Here is a 23,334-nt window from a genome sequence, read left to right on the forward strand (position 1 = left end):
GGCTCCCCAGCTGTCAAAAGGGTTTAACGACCCTTGTCTGGGTCTCGTGCATGTATGTCTTTAAGGACTTAGCACAGGGATGATCTCTGTAGGTGAGTCCATGTCAAATGGAACGTGGCACTGGTTTCCTCAGCGCTACCGCAATACGAATCGTAATTGGTATTTCTGAAGGGTAACTGAGTCTTCACCTGGGATTTTTAGCTACATACGAGATCTGAAGAAACTCTTGGAGAAAGACTGATCCTGGTGGAAGTGCAAGCTACTTCTCCACTGCGTTTGACATCATGAGGTGCTCGGGCGGCGGCCCGTCACTCACACCTGCAAGGCTTTCGGGAAAGAAGGAAAAAAGCCAGCCAGGCTCTGCAGCCTTTTAGGGAAAGAAAGCGTTAGCCTGACACGTGATTGTCGTTGGTTCCCGGGCATTCTCTGAGAGTTGCTCCCCGAGGGGGGATGTTGCCCCCCGAGGGGGGATACTGCCCCCGGCCACCTCCACTCCCACTCGCCAGCACTCACCTGCCAACACAACTTCTGAGCTGCAGATGAGCACAACGGGGCTCCGTTGCCTCAAGTTTGGGCACAGGCAGGGCAAACCCTTCCTGAACCGCTCAAGTTTTATTAGAGAAAGTTCAGGAGAAAGGGAGGGAGTGGAGGAAAACACTCCATGGTTGTGGAGTGGCAGCTGCTGCTGCTGCTTCACTTCCTTCACGGAGCTCACGGGTGTGCTGCACTTCTTGGCAGCTCGCTCAGGCACGTTCCGGGGTCTGTCTCAACTTTAACGGCATTAAAATAGAAGGTTAAGAAGTGAAGCGGTCGTGCCGATCGTTTACACCTTTACCGGTAGCAGCACCTTGCATTTCTCAAAAGGAACCTTTCCTGCTTTTGCCCCCAACTGGGCAGCAATTTGACCCCAGTCCACTCCGACGAACACCTTCGCTGTGGAAGCGGCACTCAAACTCACAAGTTTGCGGCAGTGACGCTTTCTTTTGACTTTCCTAAGGCGCAGGTTTGCAGCGCTTCTCGGAAGGAGATGGGAACACTGCAGTTACTGACGGCCTCCTCAGCCTCGAGATGCAGAAGGATGGAGGCCGAGACAGTCAGGGAAGGCCAGGGCCTTGTCCGCTCTCAGAAACCCTCCCCACTTTGCTCTGCACACCAGTCCCGTGCGGAACACGCGCAGCTGCGGCTCTGGCTGGCCCCGACAGCTCGCCCGTCCATCCCCTTGCCAGGAACTAGCGCCCCGCCGGCTACAGCTCAGCCCAAAGCCAAACCAACATAAAATCGCTCCTACGGCGACACCGTCCCACCACCAACCTCGTCTCTGGAAACCGCCACCTGATCTCCCCCTGTTTTGCTGATTAGGGGTATCAATTAAACTCAGACACCAGAATGAAAAGCGCAGGCATCTTTTACTAGAAATAACTAAATAATGTAACAGAATAATACAGAAAACATACAGTAAGAAAACACAGAATAGTGCACTCAAACAAACAGGAAAATACAGGGTAATGCATCAAATCATTACTACCCGAGAGAGAGGGAATAGCGATTAAGAAAGACCCATCACCACTTGCACCCGTTCCCATCATCCAGACCCGCAGGCGCTGGGCAGCCCCGGTTACAGCGAGGATTTGGAGAGCCTTTCCCGGCAAGTGGGAAGTCCTACGCGGTGCGTCCACCCGTAGGTGAGGCTTCCAAAGTCGCTGTGAGCGGGTCCAGCCTTATATACCCAAAAATCAGCAAGCCAGAATAGCTGGCACCTTTGATTTGAGCGGAAATATCTGGTTTCAATCTCACATTAGATTCCCCCAGAGCCTGGCCAGGGCTCAGGGGAGAAGCTAAGGGAGTTCCTCAGCTTATCTAATTGCATTAGGCGCAAGGTCTCGCATCAGGCCACAGCGACAGACAACGGTCTCCATGACCCTGTTATTTTATCCACACGCAAAGATAAATATACATTCAAGATAGCTACGTCTTCCATACGTATCTCGCTAATGATTACATACTGAGTTAGCAGCTTCGGCTCAGGGCCTGCTGCTCAGGCTTCAACACTTCCACTTTTTACATCACAACTGTGCAGGTGCTGAAAGAGAAGCATTCAGAACAGGGGAAACCACCTCCAAATCCCTGCTCCCGACTGCTCTTCCCCCGGCATGCCACACAGCCTCAAAGGACACTTCGGGTGGCTGCAGAGCCCTCCCTCTCCCCACAGCTGGTGCGGCCACACCAAACTAAAAAAAAGGAGTTTCCTGACAACTTCAGGGAGTCAACTTCAGGTGGATTTGGAGCAGTTTCTAAAACTCTGAGGAACTGCCATGAACCAAGTACCTGCTTGAGAGGCACAGAAAACATCCCCAAAGGGGCAGGGATGCTTGAGGACTGCTTTCTCTCGCTTCTTCGGCAGCCCGCTGCCGCTCATCCCCCCGCTCGCTCTTACCTTTGCAGGTCCTTCTGCACGCGAAGGTCATCTCTTCCTTGTTCACCACCAGCTGCTGCAACGGCAGAAGGACACTGTCGGGTCTGAGAGGGACACCGGCCCCCGGACAGAGCTCGCCACAGCACCACCCGAATCCCAGACGCCCCCCCACCCGCAACCCCGTATAACCTAACACCACCACCACCCCCCGCCTCCCCCAAAAAAAACCTCACAGATCAGCTTTTCTCACCCAATCGACGCTCCGGGGCTGCCACGCGTGCAGTGCCGGCCGGCGCTGGAGCTGGGCTCGGAGTTGGGAACTCTGGACAAAGGGGAGCTGGGCACACAAAAGCGGCGGCCGAGGAAGCTGCGCCCCTGCTTACACAGGGGGCTCGAGCCGCTGCCGGCACTGCAGAGTGCCCGGGCCTGCAGGTCACTGGCCAGCCCCGGACTTACAGGGCAGCCTCTGCTGGCTGCCTACAGCAGCCCGCCCAGCCCTGATTACAGGGCGGCCGAGCGGCTCCTGGGGACAGAGGGCTCCACGGCTCGTGGCACTCGCCCTGAGTACGGGGCGGGCACGCTGGCAGGTCGCCAGCCAGGACAGGCGGCCACCCAGGCAGAGACCCGGGCCCTGAACACAGGCGGGTCGCACGCTGGCCGCGCTACAGCCACGGGGCTTCGCTCTCTCCTTCGAAAGGAGGGGCAAGGAGGGGCAAGCCGGGACTCGCCCTCCGCTCGCGGGCTCCGAGGGGACCGACCCCCTGTTGCTGCACAGAGCCCTTCTTTCCCTCCCGGGAAGTTTAAGCTAAGTACACTGCAGCGACTTCAACAGGGGCCTAAACGAGAAGCTCATTCGCTCGCTCACTCACACCCACAGACACAGACAGGCACACACACACACACACACACACACACACAGGGACAAACAAAACTTCCCGGAAGAGAGAGCGAGCTCTGTGCAGCCAGTGTCTGGGGAGCCATCCCTTCCCACGAGCAGGAGAGCAGAGCCCCAGACCTGCCCCGCAGGACGCACGCAGGCCACAGGGACTCAACGTGCCGCGGGGCTTCACGGGTGGCCAAGGGACAAATGCCGTGACACGCCCCGACTCCAGGGGGTCACGCTGGCCAGGCCGCCAGCAGCCAGAAAGCCGCCGGGGCCGGGGACACAGCCCTCCCCTGCTTACAGGGCGGGCGTGGGGTCCGGAGAGCCCCATTTCCCCCTCGGCACGGAGACAGCGCCGCTCACTCTCCTGACAGGGCTGCCCACCTCTCCGGGCAGCCAAACCGTGGGGCAAGGTGGCAAAAGACCAGAGACCCGAGCCCTGCTTACAGGGAGGTCACCCAGCGCAGCGCCGGCCAGGGCACCAGAAGTGCCGGCAACGGTCTCGTGCGACCGCAGCCCCGGTAACAGGGAGGTCCCCTTTGTCCAGAGCTCCCTTCTCTCGCCCCGCTCCTCTCTTCAGCCCACCGCTCCTCACGATGCCTCGTCTTTCTTCTCCAAGAGGAACTGCTTGGAAGGAGAGTGCAGTCAGGCGCCAGCTCCCCCACCCGGAGGATGGAGCAGAGGCCCCAGCCCTGCTTCCAGGGTGCTGGCCCAGCTCAAAGCACTGCCAGGCCTGCCCGGGCCGGACCTGGGCCCGGCTCGCAGGCACCGTTGCCTCCCAGCCTCCTGCCTTCCCCCGTGCCTCTCTTCCTCCCAAGCTGCTCCTGGGGCTGACAGCACACAGAAAGAGGGCTAGGGCAGGGCACGCCCAGCCCTGCACGTCTCAGCCCCACGCCTCTGAAAGGCCGGGGCCAGGGACACCGGCCTGCTCACAGGGGAGGGTCCCTCGTCCCTCCCAGCACCTCCCCTTAAGCACAGGGGATGCTCACGGCCTTCCTTACAGGGGGTTCTCCCTTGGCTCGGCCCGCTCAACGAGCGCCGTGCACTTCAAGGCTCCCATCTACGCCCGAGTTATGGGCTGGCCGTCCTGACTGCAGCTCACCACCACGGTGGGCTTTAGGAGCCCAGCTTCCCGCCTCGGCTGCGGAGACGGTGCTGCTCAACCCCCTCAGACGCTTGCCACCTGCCCGGGCAGCCGAACCATGGGGCAACGTGGCAAAAGGCCGGCAAAAACCCAAAGACCCGAGCCCCGCTTACAGGGAGATCACCCGGCACAAAGCCGGCCAGGGCACAAAGCCAGCCAGGGCACCAAAGGTCCTGGTGACACCCTTGCGCGACCAGAGCCCAGTGACAGGGTGGTCCTGTTGCCCAGAGCGCCCTTCTTTTACCTCCACTTGTTGCCCAGACTTCCTCCGCTCCTCCCCCCGCTCTCTCTTGCCTTTGAAGGTCTTTCCGCATGCGATGTTTGGCTCTTCCTTCTTCTCCACCAGCTCCTGTAATGGCAGAAGGACGCCGCCAGGTCTGAGAGGGACACCGGCCCCCGGACAGAGCTCGCCACAGCACCACCCGAATCCCAGACGCCCCCCCACCCGCAACCCCGTATAACCTAACACCACCACCACCCCCCGCCTCCCCCAAAAAAAACCTCACAGATCAGCTTTTCTCACCCAATTGACGCTCCGGGGCTGCCACGCGTGCAGTGCCGGCCGGCGCTGGAGCTGGGCTCGGAGTTGGGAACTCTGGACAAAGGGGAGCTGGGCACACAAAAGCGGCGGCCGAGGAAGCTGCGCCCCTGCTTACACAGGGGGCTCGAGCCGCTGCCGGCACTGCAGAGTGCCCGGGCCTGCAGGTCACTGGCCAGCCCCGGACTTACAGGGCAGCCTCTGCTGGCTGCCTACAGCAGCCCGCCCAGCCCTGATTACAGGGCGGCCGAGCGGCTCCTGGGGACAGAGGGCTCCACGGCTCGTGGCACTCGCCCTGAGTACGGGGCGGGCACGCTGGCAGGTCGCCAGCCAGGACAGGCGGCCACCCAGGCAGAGACCCGGGCCCTGAACACAGGCGGGTCGCACGCTGGCCGCGCTACAGCCACGGGGCTTCGCTCTCTCCTTCGAAAGGAGGGGCAAGGAGGGGCAAGCCGGAACTCGCCCTCCGCTCGCGGGCTCCGAGGGGACCGACCCCCTGTTGCTGCACAGAGCCCTTCTTTCCCTCCCGGGAAGTTTAAGCTAAGTACACTGCAGCGACTTCAACAGGGGCCTAAACGAGAAGCTCATTCGCTCGCTCACTCACACCCACAGACACAGACAGGCACACACACACACACACACACACACACACACAGGGACAAACAAAACTTCCCGGAAGAGAGAGCGAGCTCTGTGCAGCCAGAGTCTGGGGAGCCATCCCTTCCCACGAGCAGGAGAGCAGAGCCCCAGACCTGCCCCGCAGGACGCACGCAGGCCACAGGGACTCAACGTGCCGCGGGGCTTCACGGGTGGCCAAGGGACAAATGCCGTGACACGCCCCGACTCCAGGGGGTCACGCTGGCCAGGCCGCCAGCAGCCAGAAAGCCGCCGGGGCCGGGGACACAGCCCTCCCCTGCTTACAGGGCGGGCGTGGGGTCCGGAGAGCCCCATTTCCCCCTCGGCACGGAGACAGCGCCGCTCACTGTCCTGACAGGGCCGCCCTTCTCTCCGGGCAGCCAAACCGTGGGGCAAGGTGGCAAAAGACCAGAGACCCGAGCCCTGCTTACAGGGAGGTCACCCAGCGCAGCGCCGGCCAGGGCACCAGAAGTGCCGGCAACGGTCTCGTGCGACCGCAGCCCCGGTAACAGGGAGGTCCCCTTTGTCCAGAGCTCCCTTCTCTCGCCCCGCTCCTCTCTTCAGCCCACCGCTCCTCACGATGCCTCGTCTTTCTTCTCCAAGAGGAACTGCTTGGAAGGAGAGTGCAGTCAGGCGCCAGCTCCCCCACCCGGAGGATGGAGCAGAGGCCCCAGCCCTGCTTCCAGGGTGCTGGCCCAGCTCAAAGCACTGCCAGGCCTGCCCGGGCCGGACCTGGGCCCGGCTCGCAGGCACCGTTGCCTCCCAGCCTCCTGCCTTCCCCCGTGCCTCTCTTCCTCCCAAGCTGCTCCTGGGGCTGACAGCACACAGAAAGAGAGCTAGGGCAGGGCACGCCCAGCCCTGCACGTCTCAGCCCCACGCCTCTGAAAGACCGGGGCCAGGGACACCGGCCTGCTCACAGGGGAGGGTCCCTCGTCCCTCCCAGCACCTCCCCTTAAGCACAGGGGATGCTCACGGCCTTCCTTACAGGGGGTTCTCCCTTGGCTCGGCCCGCTCAACGAGCGCCGTGCACTTCAAGGCTCCCATCTACGCCCGAGTTATGGGCTGGCCGTCCTGACTGCAGCTCACCACCACGGTGGGCTTTAGGAGCCCAGCTTCCCGCCTCGGCTGCGGAGACGGTGCTGCTCAACCCCCTCAGACGCTTGCCACCTGCCCGGGCAGCCGAACCATGGGGCAACGTGGCAAAAGGCCGGCAAAAACCCAAAGACCCGAGCCCCGCTTACAGGGAGATCACCCGGCACAAAGCCGGCCAGGGCACAATGCCGGCCAGGGCACCAAGCCGGCCAGGGCACCAAAGGTCCTGGTGACACCCTTGCGCGACCAGAGCCCAGTGACAGGGTGGTCCTGTTGCCCAGAGCGCCCTTCTTTTACCTCCACTTGTTGCCCAGACTTCCTCCGCTCCTCCCCCCGCTCTCTCTTGCCTTTGAAGGTCTTTCCGCATGCGATGTTTGGCTCTTCCTTCTTCTCCACCAGCTCCTGTAATGGCAGAAGGACGCCGCCAGGTCTGAGAGGGACACCGGCCCCCGGACAGAGCTCGCCACAGCACCACCCGAATCCCAGACGCCCCCCCACCCGCAACCCCGTATAACCTAACACCACCACCACCCCCCGCCTCCCCCAAAAAAAACCTCACAGATCAGCTTTTCTCACCCAATTGACGCTCCGGGGCTGCCACGCGTGCAGTGCCGGCCGGCGCTGGAGCTGGGCTCGGAGTTGGGAACTCTGGACAAAGGGGAGCTGGGCACACAAAAGCGGCGGCCGAGGAAGCTGCGCCCCTGCTTACACAGGGGGCTCGAGCCGCTGCCGGCACTGCAGAGTGCCCGGGCCTGCAGGTCACTGGCCAGCCCCGGACTTACAGGGCAGCCTCTGCTGGCTGCCTACAGCAGCCCGCCCAGCCCTGATTACAGGGCGGCCGAGCGGCTCCTGGGGACAGAGGGCTCCACGGCTCGTGGCACTCGCCCTGAGTACGGGGCGGGCACGCTGGCAGGTCGCCAGCCAGGACAGGCGGCCACCCAGGCAGAGACCCGGGCCCTGAACACAGGCGGGTCGCACGCTGGCCGCGCTACAGCCACGGGGCTTCGCTCTCTCCTTCGAAAGGAGGGGCAAGGAGGGGCAAGCCGGAACTCGCCCTCCGCTCGCGGGCTCCGAGGGGACCGACCCCCTGTTGCTGCACAGAGCCCTTCTTTCCCTCCCGGGAAGTTTAAGCTAAGTACACTGCAGCGATTTCAAAAGGGGCCTAAACGAGAAGCTCATTCGCTCGCACACTCACACTCACACTCACACTCACACAGACACAGACACAGACACAGACACAGACACAGACACAGACACAGACACAGACACAGACACAGACACAGACACAGACACAGACACAGACACAGACACAGACACAGACACAGACACAGACACAGACACAGACACAGACACAGACACAGACACAGACACAGACACAGACACAGACACAACTTCCCGGAAGAGAGAGCGAGCTCTGTGCAGCCAGAGTCTGGGGAGCCATCCCTTCCCACCAGCAGGAGAGCAGAGCCCCAGACCTGCCCCCCAGGACGCACGCAGGCCACAGCGACTCAACGTGCCGCGGGGCTTCACGGGGTGGCCAAGGGACAAATGCCGTGACACGCCCCGACTCCAGGGGGTCACGCTGGCCAGGCTGCCAGCAGCCAGAAAGCCGCCGGGGCCAGGGAAACGGCCCTCCCCTGCTTACAGGGCGGGCGTGGGGTCCGGAGAGCCCCATTTCCCCCTCGGCGCGGACACAGCGCCGCTCACTCTCCTGACAGGGCTGCCCACCTCTCCGGGCAGCCAAACCGTGGGGCAAGGTGGCAAAAGACCAGAGACCCGAGCCCTGCTTACAGGGAGGTCACCCAGCGCAGCGCCAGCCAGGGCACCAAAGGTGCCAGCAACGGTCTCGTGCGACCGCAGCCCCGGTAACAGGGAGGTCCCCTTTGTCCAGAGCTCCCTTCTCTTGCCCCGCTCCTCTCTTCAGCCCGCTGCTCCTCACAATGCCTCTTCTTTCTCCTCCAGGAGCTGCTGCTTGGAAGGAGAGTACGGTCAGATGCCAGCTCCCCCACAGGGAGGACAGAGGGAAGCCGGCCCCCCCTGCCCATACCCCAAAACCCTCCCTCCTCCCCCCCCCCCCCCAGAAAACCTCACAGATCAGCTTTTGTCAGCCAGTTGATGCCTCAGTGCTTCCTGCAGGGACGACTGCGACGGCGACTCATCTGCGACGGCCACTCATCTGCTCCGGGCTCCTGGCTGCACCCAGCGGGGCCTTGGACCCTCCTCAGCCCCTGAGGCGATGGCGCTCGCCCCCCCAAGCGGGTCCAGTCCACCCCCCGCCCGCCCCGCGGCAACAGTGCTCCCGCCCCCGCTCCCGCCTCAGACGGCGACGTCGCTGCCCCCCCCCTCCTATACTGCGACCCCCCCCGCGTCGGACAGCGACGGCGCTCTTCCCCCCACCCCCCCCCGCCCCCGGCGGCGCTCCCCCCACCCCCCGCCCCCGGCGGCGGCTTCCCCCCACCCCAGGCGGTGACGGTGCTTCCCCCCACAGACGGCTCCACACCACCCCCCGCCCGCCCCGCGGCGACGACGCTCTCCCCCCCCACCACCTCCACGGCGAAGGCGCTCCCCCCCGCCCCAGACAGGTCCCACTCCCCTTCCCCTCAGGTGGCCGCTCCGCCCCTCACAGCGGCGCTTTGCCCGGAGCGCCCTTCTCTTTCCTGCACTTGCTGCTCAGACTTCCTCCGCTCCTCCTGCCGCTCTCTCTTGTTTTGTGGGTCCTTCTGCACGCGATGTTTGTCTCTTCTTTCTGCTCCACCACCAGCTGTTGCAAGGGCAAGAAGACGCCGTCGGGTCTGAGAGGGACGCCGGCCCCCGGACAGAGCTCGCCACAGCACCACCCGAATCTCAGCGCCTCCCCCGCCCCGCCCCGCCCCGCCAAAAACTCACAGATCGGCTTTACTCACCCAGTTGCTGCTCCAGTGCTTCCCGCAGAGACGACTGCGACCGCCACTCCTCTGCTCGGACTCCTGGCCGCGTCTGGCGGGGCTGCACCGGCCCCCTTCCCCTCAGGCGGCCGCTCCGCCCCTCACAGCGGCGCGCGACTTTCCCGCCCTTCCCCTTCCCCTTCCCACAGGCGAGTCCCGCCCCCTTCCCCTCAGGCGGCCGCTGCGCCCCCACAGCGACTTTCCCGCCCTCACTTTTACCTGGGCTACAGTACTTGATCTTGTCCAGAGAGTGGCGGTGTGGATGCCTCTTGCCTCTCTGCCTATAAGCAGCGGATGCCATAATCCAATTGTATTGAAGGCAATTTTGTGTTTTATTAGCTGCCATTAAAAAAAAAAAATTATTTTAGGGAAGCATACACACAGGGATGCTTTTGTAACTGAGTGACCTGTTTAACCATCCTCCAAACCTTAATATACAATACTATTAGAAGTAGTAAACATATTAAAGTTGGAATTAGGAAAATCAGACCGAGTGAAACATGGAATTGAACAGTCCTGTTGGTGGTGGTGACCATCCAGATAAGTTTTCCCACCATCGATGTTCTTCAAGGAAAGAAAAGAGAGCTGTCTCGGGGCGGAGGGGGGGGAAGGCTGAACAGGTTACCCCTTAGGATGCAGGATAAATCCATCTCATACTGAGTTTCTTTTACTCCATTGTTGTCACTAGCATCCCATGCTAGAGGTAGGGGGGGTGCATCTAAAATTGGTGAAGGTTTAAATGGCTGCTGTAATGCTCGTGGGTCAAGTATTAATAGGCATTTGTAATTTAGATATGTTTTTAATTCGAGTATCAGAGTTTTAATCGCTTCTTCATGTTCTGAATCCCAACTCCACCGTTTTCCTTTTTGTAAAAGCGAATACAGTGGACAGGCAATGGAGAATCCAGGTACCTGTTTTCTCCAATATCCTAAAGTACCCATTACAAAGCTGTTGTAATTTTTTTTCTAGATTGGGGCATTTCTGATTGTTTCTACCCCCCTCTGGGAGTCTGGTAAAGGTATGCTGGATACCCTCCCATGTAAATGCAAATTTTTGTTTTGCCTTCTGCCCCTAAGGGAAAAACCATGTCTTTGACATGTAGCACTGCCAGCCAAGGACGTGCAGGGACTTGCAGCCTAGTCGTTAAGGCTGCATTGTTGGGGTCTGCCGCTGACAATGGGGCTCTATTTAAGCACTTAAATGCCCATAATGGCCTGTTCAACTCCACCTCCCCCTCTGGTTTACTGACTGGCCAAACAGGAAAATTGTAGGGGGGGGGGCGAGTTCTGGAGGTAATCTGTCGTTTTTCTAAATCTGCAATAGAAAGCTGCTTAGCAACTTATTTACTTACTTCTAGCAAGTTATAGTACTACTTATAGTATTTTTTAATATTGCTAAGAATCCTGCTTGCCCAGACTGTTCTGTGGAATTTTACCAAGGACTGCTGTGTTCATCAAAACAAAGCAGTTTACTGTGAAAATCTACCAAGAACTGCAGTGTTCAGCAAAATATCATGTTTTTGTCCTCGAGGAACAGGTGTGCTCTAACTAGTTGGGCCTCGGTAATGAGTAAAGATAGCCATATACGGATGGTAGAAGTTTCATTACTTCCCTTAAATAAGATAGCATGAGTAAACCGGCTGAAAAACACTTCTGTTGTTCAAGAAATTGGCTAAGAGAATCTGCGCATGCTCCGGGGGAAAAAACAAGGTGAGAAAGACTACGAGCCTTCCTCCCAAAGACCCCGAAGACGCCCCCCAGGAGGCAATGCACAGGTGCAAAGATAACATAAACTGCTGACACCAGCCTCTAGAACTAACCCAGCCTTACTCATGCATATGTATGTTTGCGTTATGTAATCCAGTGAATAAGTGTATCCACACTCTGTAACGTTTTGGTAAAATGCGCTGTTGGTGTGCAAGCTTTGTGGACAAATCCCCTTGCACCGTGGCCGGAGTAAAACATACCTGCTTTATAACTCCATTTCGAGTTGTAGAGTCTTTTTCCGCGAATCAAAGGCCACTGCAGATCCATTGCAAGCGGCAGCGAAAACGACAGGACAGCCAGGCCTGTGCTGGTCATTATCAGCATCCCGTGGTGCTGACGGCTGCAGTCTCTGTTGTGGCATAACTTCGTCAGCCAGAGCTTTCTGGGGGGAGGCAGAGTAAAGTCCACAACCCCCATGGCTCCCACAATGCCGACACAGCAGCTGAGGTACTGGCACCCATGGGCACACCGCCCCCCAGCCCGGGGCGGTCCCTTGCCAGCTCTAACACCCCCCCCCGCTTTCCTGCCTCCCTCCACCCTGCAAGGGCATTTCAGATGCCCTCTCGGACTGTCCCTTCAAACCACCCAACCACGCAACCCACTGAGCACAATCACTGAGCCCTAAAAGCCCTGACCACTGCAAAATTACCTTCTCCTCTTCTTCAGGAGCGCTGCGGCCGGAGTAAAGCAGCAGGCGCTCGGGATGGCCTTGAAGCCTGGGGCAACTTTCTCACGCCTGTGGTAGCTCACCGCCCTGGATGTGACAGCTGTGACTCCAGAACTGCAGAACGGTTTGAGGTGGGAAGGGAACTCTTGCAGGTCATCTGGTCCAACCACGCCCTGGAACTAAAAAGTAGCCACAGCGAACAAAAGAGGGGACGATTTAAAAAGACACAGAGGGCATTAAGGAAAGAGAAAAACTCACTAAAAAGACACTGAAGGGAAAAAGAACATTTTAAAAGCAACAGGTGTTGGTGAAATAAAGGAAAAAATGATCACACAGGGATACCGAACTAGAACAGAGGCACAGAAAATTTAAAAAGCGGCAGCACTAAGGAAACATGAAATAGCGACAGCAAACTAAAAGATGTAGAATGAAAATTTAAAAAGCGACGATACTAAGCGCAGAGATGGAAGATGAAAAAAAGGAGGGAGAGGCAGGACAAAAGCGCAGAGAGAAATGAGAAAAGGGAGCAGTAGGACAAGAGAGAGAAAGTGAGAAAGGAAGGGGGAGCAGGACAGAAGAATAAAGAAGAGGAGAGGTCTAGGAAAGGGGCGGGGGCGGCAGAAATAACAGCAGCATGGAAAAAAGAGGTCCAGGTGACGGGCAGGAAAGGACCGGGACGCACAAGACGTGTGACAGGGCCTTGAAGGCCCAGGACTCACCGCAGCTCTCGTTCTCGGCACTGCCGGGAGAATTTGACGGGTCAGATGCTTCTTTCTCCTTCCTTCCTCCTGCCCCTCTTCTTCTTCTGAAACTCCAGTCGCCTGGCTGTCCTCACCCTAAAAGAATACGCGGGTGTCTCTCACCTCTTACAAGACCAGGCTTCCGACACACGCAGCCTCGCTTGCTCGCGCACTACGCGGCCGTACCGCGCTTGGGGTGACGCACGCAGACCCTGGGTGCACGCTGGCGGTCTGACTGTGAAGAGGGCTCCTTCCTCACGCAGAGAGGCAGGCTCTCTCTTCCTGCACTGGGAGGCGGGTGCTGCACAGATGGTCTTGATTTTCTCTTTCTTCCGCTTTCTCTGGTCTCTCCAGCTTCAGCCGCGGCAGCTCCTGTCCGCTGTCCACAGCCGGGAAGGGCTCCGCCTGTCCCTTTTTGCCCCCGTGCCGTGAGAAGCGCAAGGCCAGGCAGAGACACCCCACACAAGCCCGAGGTGGGCGCAGTCAACGGCACCCCAGGGCAGGAACAGACAAGCGCAGCCTCAGCACGGCCTCTGGAAGAGGGAAAGAAACAGCACTGACCATTATTGCTGTAGATCGCACGTGGCCGGAGCCCCACCTTCCACCTCCCACCGCGCAGCAAGGCATCACAGACCCCATGGACACCTACCAAGGTGCACGCGCCGTGCAGAGAGCCCACGGGGCACCACAGAGACGTGGGGAAGGCACCGCATACAAGACAGAACACAGACACCACAAATGACACGAGGACACAGACACAGGCCAGAACATGCACGTCCTGTGGGACAGACCCTGCTCTCTTCCCACAGACTTAAGGAAGCCTAAATAGCCCTCTCCACAGCCCTGATAGTAGAGCCTCTGCTGGCCCCACCCTACCCACGGCTTTTGCCCCTTGACTTACCTTTCAGAGAGCACACTCCAGAATCCATCCTCATCAGGAGCACATCATCTCACTGGGATGCTCCTGCATTCACCAGGTTCCTCTCCATCACCTGCAAGACAGAGCGCCGCCAGTCACCGCAGACGTGGAGTTTGGCCTGGTGCACGCCGGCCTCCCAAGCTTCGGGGTCCCATGCCACCCCGACACCCACCCCCTCCTTTCCCCCGCAGCCCCCAGGGCCCTCCCACAACCCTCCACCTCTCACCTGCCTGCAAAACCAGCCAAACTGCATTCTGCTTTTGGCCCCCAAACCAGCTGCCTTAGTGCCTCTTTATGAGCCCAAAAACCTGCCTGCTGAGCCTCTTCTCAAGTCCCCAAAAATGCACGACTTGACTTCTGTTTCTGAGCCCAAAGCCACACAACTCCGTCTGTTTCAGAGCCCCTCAATCAGCCACACGCGTCTGTTCTCAAGCCCCAGGAAGGCAAAACGTGGCCTCCATTTCTGGCCCACAGCACAGCTCACCCCGTCTGCTCTCTGACCCCCTCCGCAGTCCCCACGGGCGATGCCGAGGGGTTGGGGGGGGGGCGGAATGCAGCCACCCCACAGCTCTGCACTCCCAGAGCCCCACGGGCAGGTTTGGGAAGCGCTTGGGGATTGCGGCACTTCCGGGAGCCGCCACCGCGCATGCGCACTGCCGGGGCACGGGCACACCGGTCCTGGGGGAGCCGCGGGCAGCCCCCGGGAAACCGCACGAACCCGCCACAAAACCGCCCCTCGCGCTGCGCCGCGGGGTCGCGCCGGTAGCGAGGACTGTGCCGTGCCGCGCGCGCCCGGCAGCGACGCAGCTGCCGGGCAGCCGAGTGCGCAAAAACTACAGCTCCCGGCGTGCCCCGGGGAGCCAACAGGGCCGACCGGAAGCCCCGATCACGTGACTACAGCGCCCGCCCGTCGCCCACGCACCCGGAAGCCCGGCCGAGCGCGGCCCCGGGAAGCGCCGCCGCCGCCCGGCCCCGACCCGGAGCGGCTTCTGCCGCCGGTCCCGCCGCACCGCGCGGCCCCCCCGTCGCGGCTTTCCTCGGCAGCCGCCAGGCGACCGACCGCGCGGCCCCGCTCACCTTCTCTCTGCTGCTCCCTCGGCTCGCACCGGCTCCTCCTCCAGCACCGCCCCGGACAGGGAGGGGCCGCTGCCCGCAGCCTCACTGCCCGCCCCTGGGGCTCCTCCAGCCCGGCCCACGCTCCCCCCCCCCCCCCGCGGTAACTCTAGCGAGCAGCACCGGGCTTAAGGCCAGGCAGCGTGTCCTCAGTGCAGCCTCTGGAAGAGGGCAAGAGGCAGCAGCACTGACCGTTATTGCCGTAGATCGCCCCCGGCACTTGTTCACGGGCGGCACCGGCGCTGCCGTTCCGCGCTTTGCGCTCCGAGCACCCGCCGACAGCGCGCACGGAGTGGGGGCGGCACTTCCCGAGCATGACCCCGGGCACGGCCGTGCGCGGGCGCCGTACGCGGGCTGCAGTACCCGGCTTTAACCACAGGGTGGCAGCACAGAACACGACAAACAGCCGCGCCGCTCCGCCAGCCCGGCCCCGCGCTGCAGTACCGACATTTACCCGCCGGGCGGCGCCATCGCCCCATCCCGCCCCTCGGAGCAGTTCCCGGCAGCAGAAATGACGCCCGCAGCAGCCCCCTTCTACCATCCCAACGCGGCAACTGCTCCCCGGGCGGACAGGGCTCGCGTTCCCCGGCCCCGGCAGCAGACACTGCAGAGAGAGTTTTCACCCCGGCGGCAGCACAGCGGGTGCTGAAGGCAGCAGGGCACACACGGAAAGCTGCTTTGTGCCAGGGCGGCGGCCGCGCTCAGCAGCAAACAGCACGGCCGAGCAGAGCCGGTGCCAGCGGCGGAGCTGCACAGCAGCGATGACACCCTGGGGACCCGCGGGCTCTGCGGGGCTGTTTGCACCTTTCCTCACCTCTGGGCTACCGGTGCTCTGCTCTCCTCCCCCGGCATCCACACGAGGCTCCCTGGGCAGGGCCTGTCCCTTCGAGAAGAGACGCCGCACAAAGTTCCTCCCCAGCCTGCCCTCCAGCGCGCAGCGAGCCGGGCGGCAGGGAAAGCAGAGAGGCCCGTTGGGCTGGGAGATGTCCTCAGCAGGGGACCGCAGAGCCCGGGAGGGTCCGTCTTTGCTCCGGGCAGCCGCGGAGCCCCGTGCTCCTTGCCGCTCCCGCCAGCGAGCACTTTGCTGCCTGCAACACGCAATACTTGGTCGGCTGGAGGGGCTCTTCTGCCACTGGGTCAGGCGAGCAGCTCAGTGCCTTCGGCTGCCTAATTCACCTCCTTAAAACACGCACTTCAACCCTCGCTTTCTTTAATTGAGACCCCTCTAGCTATCTCCTGGCCTGCCAGCCGTTTTCAGCTAGCAACACAGCTGACATACAGTGCTGGTGGAAATCGAGCGGTCATCTTGCTTTGATGGCAAAAGGCTTTTGTAACTCAGACGTCTGACCTGTCAGCAGGACTGCAAGGCAAGAAATATGCCTTTACTTGAACAAGCAAGACACCGGCCAAATAGCTGTGCACAGCCATATGCGGCTGCCTGGGACCGACACCTTTTTCTGCTAAAACCAGAGCACAGCTCCCTCGGGAAGAGCCATCGGCAGCGCAGAACGTCCCTCCGCTTGCCCTGCGCCCGGTGCCCGGAGAACAGCCTCTTCCTCTGACTGGAGCGGGCAGCGGCCTGTTGGCGTACCAGCCCCTCGCCCCCGAGAAAGCGGCTGCCTGTAGCAGCGGCAGAACCGCTGCTGCCCAAAGGGGAGAGGAAGGACTTGGGCTAAAGCTCTCCAGGCTGCCTGTGTCCCACGCGCAGTCGATGGCCTCGGCAGCCCAGACACAGGGCAAAGCCGACAGAAGGAACCTAAGAAGGAACCCCAGGGTGTGTAGCAGCTTCTGCAACAACTGTACTTTCCCAGCCCAGCTGGGCAGAGGAAGGGGCAGGAGAAGGGCCGGCGGGTCCCTTCAGAGGCAGAACGGCTGCAGATTGTGCCGGGGCCGTTTAGCTCTTTCTCTTTGGCAGAGTTATGTCCCAGAGGTCGGCAGACGGGTCTGCGGGCACAGCGTGAGCACTGCTGCTTACAGAGCAACAGGCACTAGAAAGCAGCAGTGAAGAACGAGGACGGCCCATCGGAATGGTGGCAATAACAAGGAGAGACTAAAGCATCAGCCGGGCAGGGCTGGCAACAAAACCACCACCCACCCAGCACACACCCACCTTTTGTGGGGGAGAAAAACCTCGGGGGGGGGGGGGGGGGGGGCGGAACCTGGGGCAGACACGGCAGCGGGGTCTGCGTGTGGGTAGAAACGCACGTGGGGGGACGCGGGTGGGAATGACCTGCACCAGGGAGTCCACCCAGGATAACCCACAGCAGATCACTCACCTGGGACAACCCCAACAGATGATCCACTCTGGAGAACTGACCCTCACTGGATAATCCACGCCAGAGAACCCCCAACAATGCCCCTCAAACAGCCAGCGTCTCACCCCAGATTTTCCCCAAATTGGGCCTGGGGTTTTTTTTTGTTTTTCTGTAATACAAAAATTGGGTTTTTTGCTTTTCCAAAATATTCCATTTTGGTTTTTTTCAGCACTTCTTCACAACATCAAAATTGGTGATTTTTGGTTTTGTGCATGAAAATGGTGGGTTTTCTGCTCTGCAGCTGCACCACTCCAGGCAGTTTTGGCTTTCCCAGGAGCCCCAAATTGAAGGTTTTTTTCAAAGGAAACCTGTTTTTTTTTTTCCTCCTGTTGCAGACCCTGAATCAGGGTGCTTGGGGTATTTTTGTGCCGTGGCAGCCACACAGGGCTGGCCCCGTGGTCAGGGGGTTAGCGGCTGCCAGGCAAACCTGGCCTGGGGGGACCTGTCAAGCCTCAGGAGAGCTTACAACAACACACCTGAAAAACAAAAACCCCAAATCCTATTCCAGCATCTTGAAAAACTAACACAGAAGAAAGTTCCATCAGAACAAGGGTCAGGATAGCAGTGGAGCTCGGGGAGGACTCTGCGTGAACAGGTCAGCTCCACATACAACACACCCTGGCAAGGCCGGAGCGATTTCAACTCCTCAAATCACCAGCAAGGCCGATCGATATGATCCCGAACACATCGTGCCCATAAAAGCAAACGCTCTTGCTGGTGTCGGAATGTCTCATCCCGTCCTTACAGCAGGGCTGCAGGGAGGGAACCCTGCGAGGCTGCAGGACGAGGTCGTACCGTCATCACAACCTACGGCTGACGGATCCGCCACGACCGCCGCGGCCCTTGCGCTGCTGCTGCTGCTGCACATCCTGCTTGCTCGGTCAATAAAATCAGAAGTGAAGTGTAAAACTTTAAAGGGTAAAACAAAGAATAAAGAATAAAGCTCAGTCCTTCACTCTTTAGTGTAAAGGTGGGCATATGCTTATAGAAGTGTTTTTATTAGATGTGCAAGTATTTGATTTTCCTTTTGCATTCCCTGAACTCGCCCAGCTGTGAGCTGATACCATTAGACTGTCTATCTCCAAAATACACACGGACAACTTGACGAGGGGGGGGTTTGGTGTGTTCCATAATTAGCAGGGACGTCTGGCCAGCTGCACTGCCTAAGAGAGACGCTGCTTAACTGCCAAGGTAACGTGCCACTGAAAGTGAGACAGAAATAAAGTACTTAAGACCACCCCAACAAAATATCAGGAAAAAACCCTGTAACATTCATTTCCCTCTCTCTTTAAACATTTAGAACAAATAGCTAACTGCTTAAGTACACCTAACAAATTATATGCTATAGCTATTTGGCAGTTCCTGTTTAAACAATGCAAGTCAATTCTTAAATTATATAATTTTACCTTTTTTTTAAAGTTTCATTTATAATAGCAAAATCAGTGAGATAAAAGACGCCCCATATGGTTTTAGTTTGGGGGAGGGAAAAAAAAAAAAAAATCAAGTCCCCAGTGCTGCAATGCACAAGGCTACCAAAAAGGACTGGCAGATTTGCTAATGCTTTTGGGTGCACTGCAGGGGAACATGTTTTTATGGTATCTCAACTGTTACAACTGAGAACCCAAAGACTAGCGACACCATCAACTTTTGGAAGACGTACGGTGCTTGGATCTTTGGAAGGAAAGTGACTTTTTTTGGTGTTTTTTAAAGATAGCGAAAAGTCTTGTTGCTGATGACTTCTACTGCCAAGTACATCGTCTCTGAAGATCCACTCTGATGGGAAGTTCATAAGAAGAAATTTCTTTGAATGAGAAAGATTTCCATTTTGGAAAATCTCTTCCCAGCTGAAGTCAAAATTACACACTGTAGATTAAGGAAAAAGGACATTACTGAAGCAGTAACTCACTAAAACCACATCAGGACTCACAGTCACTAGTTACAAGGCTGCTAATGCTTCTTGGGAAAGCCTGGAAAACAGGTGGAAGCAATGCCAACTTGTCCCTTTTGTCCATGTCTCCTCTTTGACCTTGACTGCTTTTTGTACAGATAGTAGTATCTTAGTAAGGTTTTCAAGTAGCACGATAAAGTTTTTTTAAAACACATTTACTGAAAAAGTATAAAGCTTTTATCGTGAAAAGTGTTTCTTCTGAACATCTGAACTCCTAGTTTTTTTCCTTTTTTATTACAAAATTATTTTCACTGTATTATTTAATAGTAAGTGCACAGAAAGAGATTATCCCTTCAGGAAGAGAAAATAAACGGAGGGAAGCAAGCTTTGCACAGGTGCGACATGCTCCAGAACAGACTTTATGTGTTGGGTTTGTGTGTGATGGGGTTTTGGTAGTGGGGGAGGGGACTACAGAGGTTGGTCCTGTGAGGTTTCTGGAAGCTTCCCCAGCTCCAAGTCAGACCTGCCTCTGGCCAAGGCCCAGCCAGCTGGCAACAGTGGCTGCGCCTCTGTGATAATGTATTTAAGAAGGGGAAACGGGGAAGAGGAGTCGTCGTGAGGGAAATACCTCTGCAGACATCCAGGTCAGTGAAGAAGAAGCAGGGGAGGTGTGCAGGATCAGAGCCCCCTCAGCCTGTGGGGAGAGGGCAGCTGCGCCCATGGAGGGCACCGCGGGGAGCAGATGACCTCCTGCAGCCTGAGGAGGGCCCCACGCCGGAGCAGGGGCTGTGCCAGGAGAAGGCCGGGACTCTGGGGGCAGCCTGCACTGGGGCAGCCTGTTACTGGGAGGGCTGCACCCCACGGCAGGGACCCACGCTGGAGCAGTTCCGGAAGAGCTGCAGCCTGTGGGAAGGGCCCACGTGGGAGACGTTTGCGAAGGACTGTCTCCCGTGTGAGGGAGCCCACACTAGAGCAAGGGAAGAGTGCGAGGAGTCCTCCCCCCAAGGAGGAAGGAGCAGCAGAAATAAGGTGTGACGATCTGAACACAACCCCCATCCCTGCCCCCCTGAGCCACTGCACAGGGCTGGAGGTAGAGAAATCAGGAGCAAAGCTGAGCCCGGGAAGAAGGGAGGGGTGGGGGGAAGGTGTTTTTAAGATGTGGTTCCAGGGTTCCAAGGCAGGGAATCTGTGGCGGGTAGAAAGCAGAAAGCAGGAAGCTCAGCAAAAGCCTATTTATGGAAATATTTTGGATTATATCAGTAATGTATGAATGTTTTCTGTGAGAAAAGAAAGTCTGGATGTTGACACCTGCCAGTTTGAGTTTTAACTGTACCACTCACTTTAGTGTAGGTAATTCTGGCAGCTGGTTTTCCAGCTTGGTCCATATAGCTTTCTCCTGATGCACAATATTATCTTCAGCTCTGATTGGTAAATTAAGTGGTGGTGGTGTTCAAATTCAACTGATGTTTAGAAGCAGACTCAGCACATTCTAAATGTTAAAGTCCATACCACCAGTACCTTCGGAAAAATGCAGACACACATCGTAGACGTACCTTGTATTTCCAGACCGCTATGGATTCTTTCCATCTGTCTTGTACTTTCACAGCAGAAGAAAGGGCAACCACGGTGAAATGGTGGCAGTCGACATCCAGCTGACAGAGGAAAAAGCCCAGCATAAAGCTGGGTAGGAACCTAAAGCTTTCTTTTTTGTGAAGATTTGTGAAGACTACATCTGAGTGGAGCAAAAAGTATTTTGCATCATCTTTGGTGCGGTTGTTGATACAGGCCACTAGAGCTTTTACATTTTTTAGACAACTGTGCCTTTTTTTTTTTTTTGACTTATTGGCCATTTTAGTTTCACTAGAACTCACTTTCCTAGATACACACAGGCGACAAGGAGATATCTACATACACTTGCTCAAGCCTACGTATAGCCAAGATTACCTCACCCTATACGTCCCAAGTTGAGTATTTTGTTAAAAGGTACAGCAACACATCTGTCCTTCTAAATTGCCTCAGTGCAAAAAAGGAATTATTTTTTCCAGGTTGTTTCTCCAAACAGTCAAGATCTTTTAAAACTACAGTTGTGCCACCAAACCTGCTTAGGGTCCCTCCCAGCTTTTGACTGTCCTTAGATTTAACAGGAACGTGCTCTATTCCACCTTCCAACAGCAAAAACATCAAATGCTCTCAGACCCAGAGCACAACCCTGTGGATGTCCACACACACCTCACTGTTTTGAAGAGGAGCCACTGAGCATCCCCGCAAGCACAGCCGCACACACAAGATTAGTTTCACCTACACTGTGAGTTACTGATTTCAATGAATGTACTTTCTGAAGCTTTCAACTGAAAACCGTATCTTGACACTTGATACTTGACATATTCTGCCTCACCTTGAGCACTGAGTGCGGTTCCGGGCCCCACCATTCAAGGATGTGAAGGTGCTTGAAGGCGTTCAGGGGAGGGCAGAGCAGCTGGTGGAGGGCTGGAAGGCAGGTCCTGTGAGGAGCAGCTGAGGACTCCAGAGGGTTTGGCTCGTTTGGAGAAAAGGAGGGTGAGGGGAGACCTCATCGCTCTCTGTGGCTTCCTGAGGAGGGGACGGGGAGAGGGAGGTGCTGAGCTCTGCTCCCTGGGATACAGGGGCAGGACGCCTGGGAATGGCTCAGAGCTGTGTCAGGGGAGGTTCAGACTTGGCATGAGGAGACATTTCTTTACCCAGAGGGTGGTCAAACCCTGGAACAGGCTTCCCGGAGAGGTGGTCGGTGCCCCCAGCCTGTCAGGGTTTAAGAGGCATTTGGACAATGCCCTTAATAACACGCTTCAACTTTTGGTCAGCCCTGAGGTGGTCAGGCAGTGGGACTAGATGGTTGTTGTAGGTCCCGTCCAACTGAAATATTCTATTCTATTGACACCTATAACCACCAACCAGCATCTCCCTAAGAGAAGTGGTACCTACTGAGAGAGAGAGAAGCATTTATAAGAACCAGTAAGACAACTCCTGCAGTCACTAATCCTGCATCAAAAGCCTCTTCCTCTGGCAAATAAATCCCACCCTGAGGACTCACTGTAAAGTATCTCACAGACTGGCCAAGGGATGCTTGGGCACAACCGAGGAGGAGAAACAACTCATGGGGAAGCCCAAAAGAGGCATTGGGGAACTTGCTGAGGAACTCACATCCCAGGAGAGCCACTGGGGACTCCTGTGTCCCAGAAGAGGAGAAGGCAACAGGCTGCTGTGGCAGTGCTGGAAATATCCAGGTGTGTGGATGCCTTGGGGACAGGGGATGCTTATGCTTTGGAGCAGCTGTACAAGCTGTGCCAGGGTTGTGGAGGCTCAGCAGACGTTTTAATTAATTAGCACCTGGTTTAGTTGCTGCCCATATTTGGCGTGCGGGGACAGAAGTTGCTTCACTGTGCCCAAGGATGTCTTTTCTCTCTGTTTTTGTTTCCTCAGTTCTCAAGCAATTGACTTGGGGTTGCACTAATTGTCCCTTACTCAAAACTACCTCAAATCTGTTTTGACTCACCGTTTGTAAACTCATGTTGTTTGCCAGCACTCTCGGGCATGTTTGCTACAACCAGATGACCTACCTCCTCCCACGGATGCTGTGCCAAAATTCTGCTCCAGGGCCCGTCTGCTTCCCCACAGCTCCACGGTGTCCGGAGAGCCGCGCGCGCGCCGAGGCCCACGCTGGGGAAGAGCTCGGTAAGGGGAAGCTTCCCCCGTGCCCTTGCGCGGCCGCCGGGACGCCCCCGCCTCACCGGAGCCCTCGGGCCCCGCCTGCGCGGGCCGGGCCGCGGGGCAGAGCCGCGATGGGAAGCGGCGCCGTCAAGGGAGGGCAGCGCCGAGCTGCCCGCGCGCTGCTCCCGCCCGTGCACTGCGGCCCGCTGCGCGCACCCGCAGCGCTGAGCGCTCCTGAGCCGCCCCGTCTGCCCCGAGACACCGGCGGGGACCAACAGGGTGAGCGACACGAAGCAGCCGCGAGAAGACAGTTCGCGTCCCCGTGACAACAGGGACTAGCAACACGAGCTAAGACCCACTACCGCTTTGCAAGCACCGGGAGGGGGCAGCGAGCACGGCCGGTTAGCTCACCCACGACCGACGCGCCGGAGCAGCGGCGAACACCGCGGGGAACAGCGGCGCGCGGCCACCCGGCAGGGGCGCGGCACCCCGCGCTGCGCATGCGTCACGCCACCCGTGCCGCGCCCCGGGGTCCGCGCCCCGCGCGCCCTGCGCGTGCGTGCTCGCGACAGCGCTTCGTTGCCCTCAAGCGGCGGCCGCAGAGCGAGCGGC

At 58.1% G+C, this 23,334-nt stretch overlaps 1 long non-coding RNA gene across 2 annotated transcripts; it reads right to left on the minus strand.

Annotated features, from left to right (window-relative positions):
- Positions 1 to 1,387: 1,387 nt before the first annotated feature.
- Positions 1,388 to 3,632, minus strand: LOC141949238 (uncharacterized). 2 transcript variants are annotated; one of them, XR_012630700.1, is made up of 2 exons: positions 2,664 to 3,632; positions 1,388 to 2,486 (listed from the first exon to the last, which is right to left on the minus strand). It is a non-coding gene; the product is annotated as an uncharacterized LOC141949238 (long non-coding RNA). The 2 variants fall into 2 exon arrangements; XR_012630699.1 differs by having other exon boundaries at positions 1,388 to 2,489.
- Positions 3,633 to 23,334: the final 19,702 nt, after the last annotated feature.

The sequence above is a fragment of the Strix uralensis genome, chromosome 13 (genome assembly GCF_047716275.1).
Source record: "Strix uralensis isolate ZFMK-TIS-50842 chromosome 13, bStrUra1, whole genome shotgun sequence".
In the NCBI taxonomy this organism is placed as follows: domain Eukaryota; kingdom Metazoa; phylum Chordata; class Aves; order Strigiformes; family Strigidae; genus Strix; species Strix uralensis.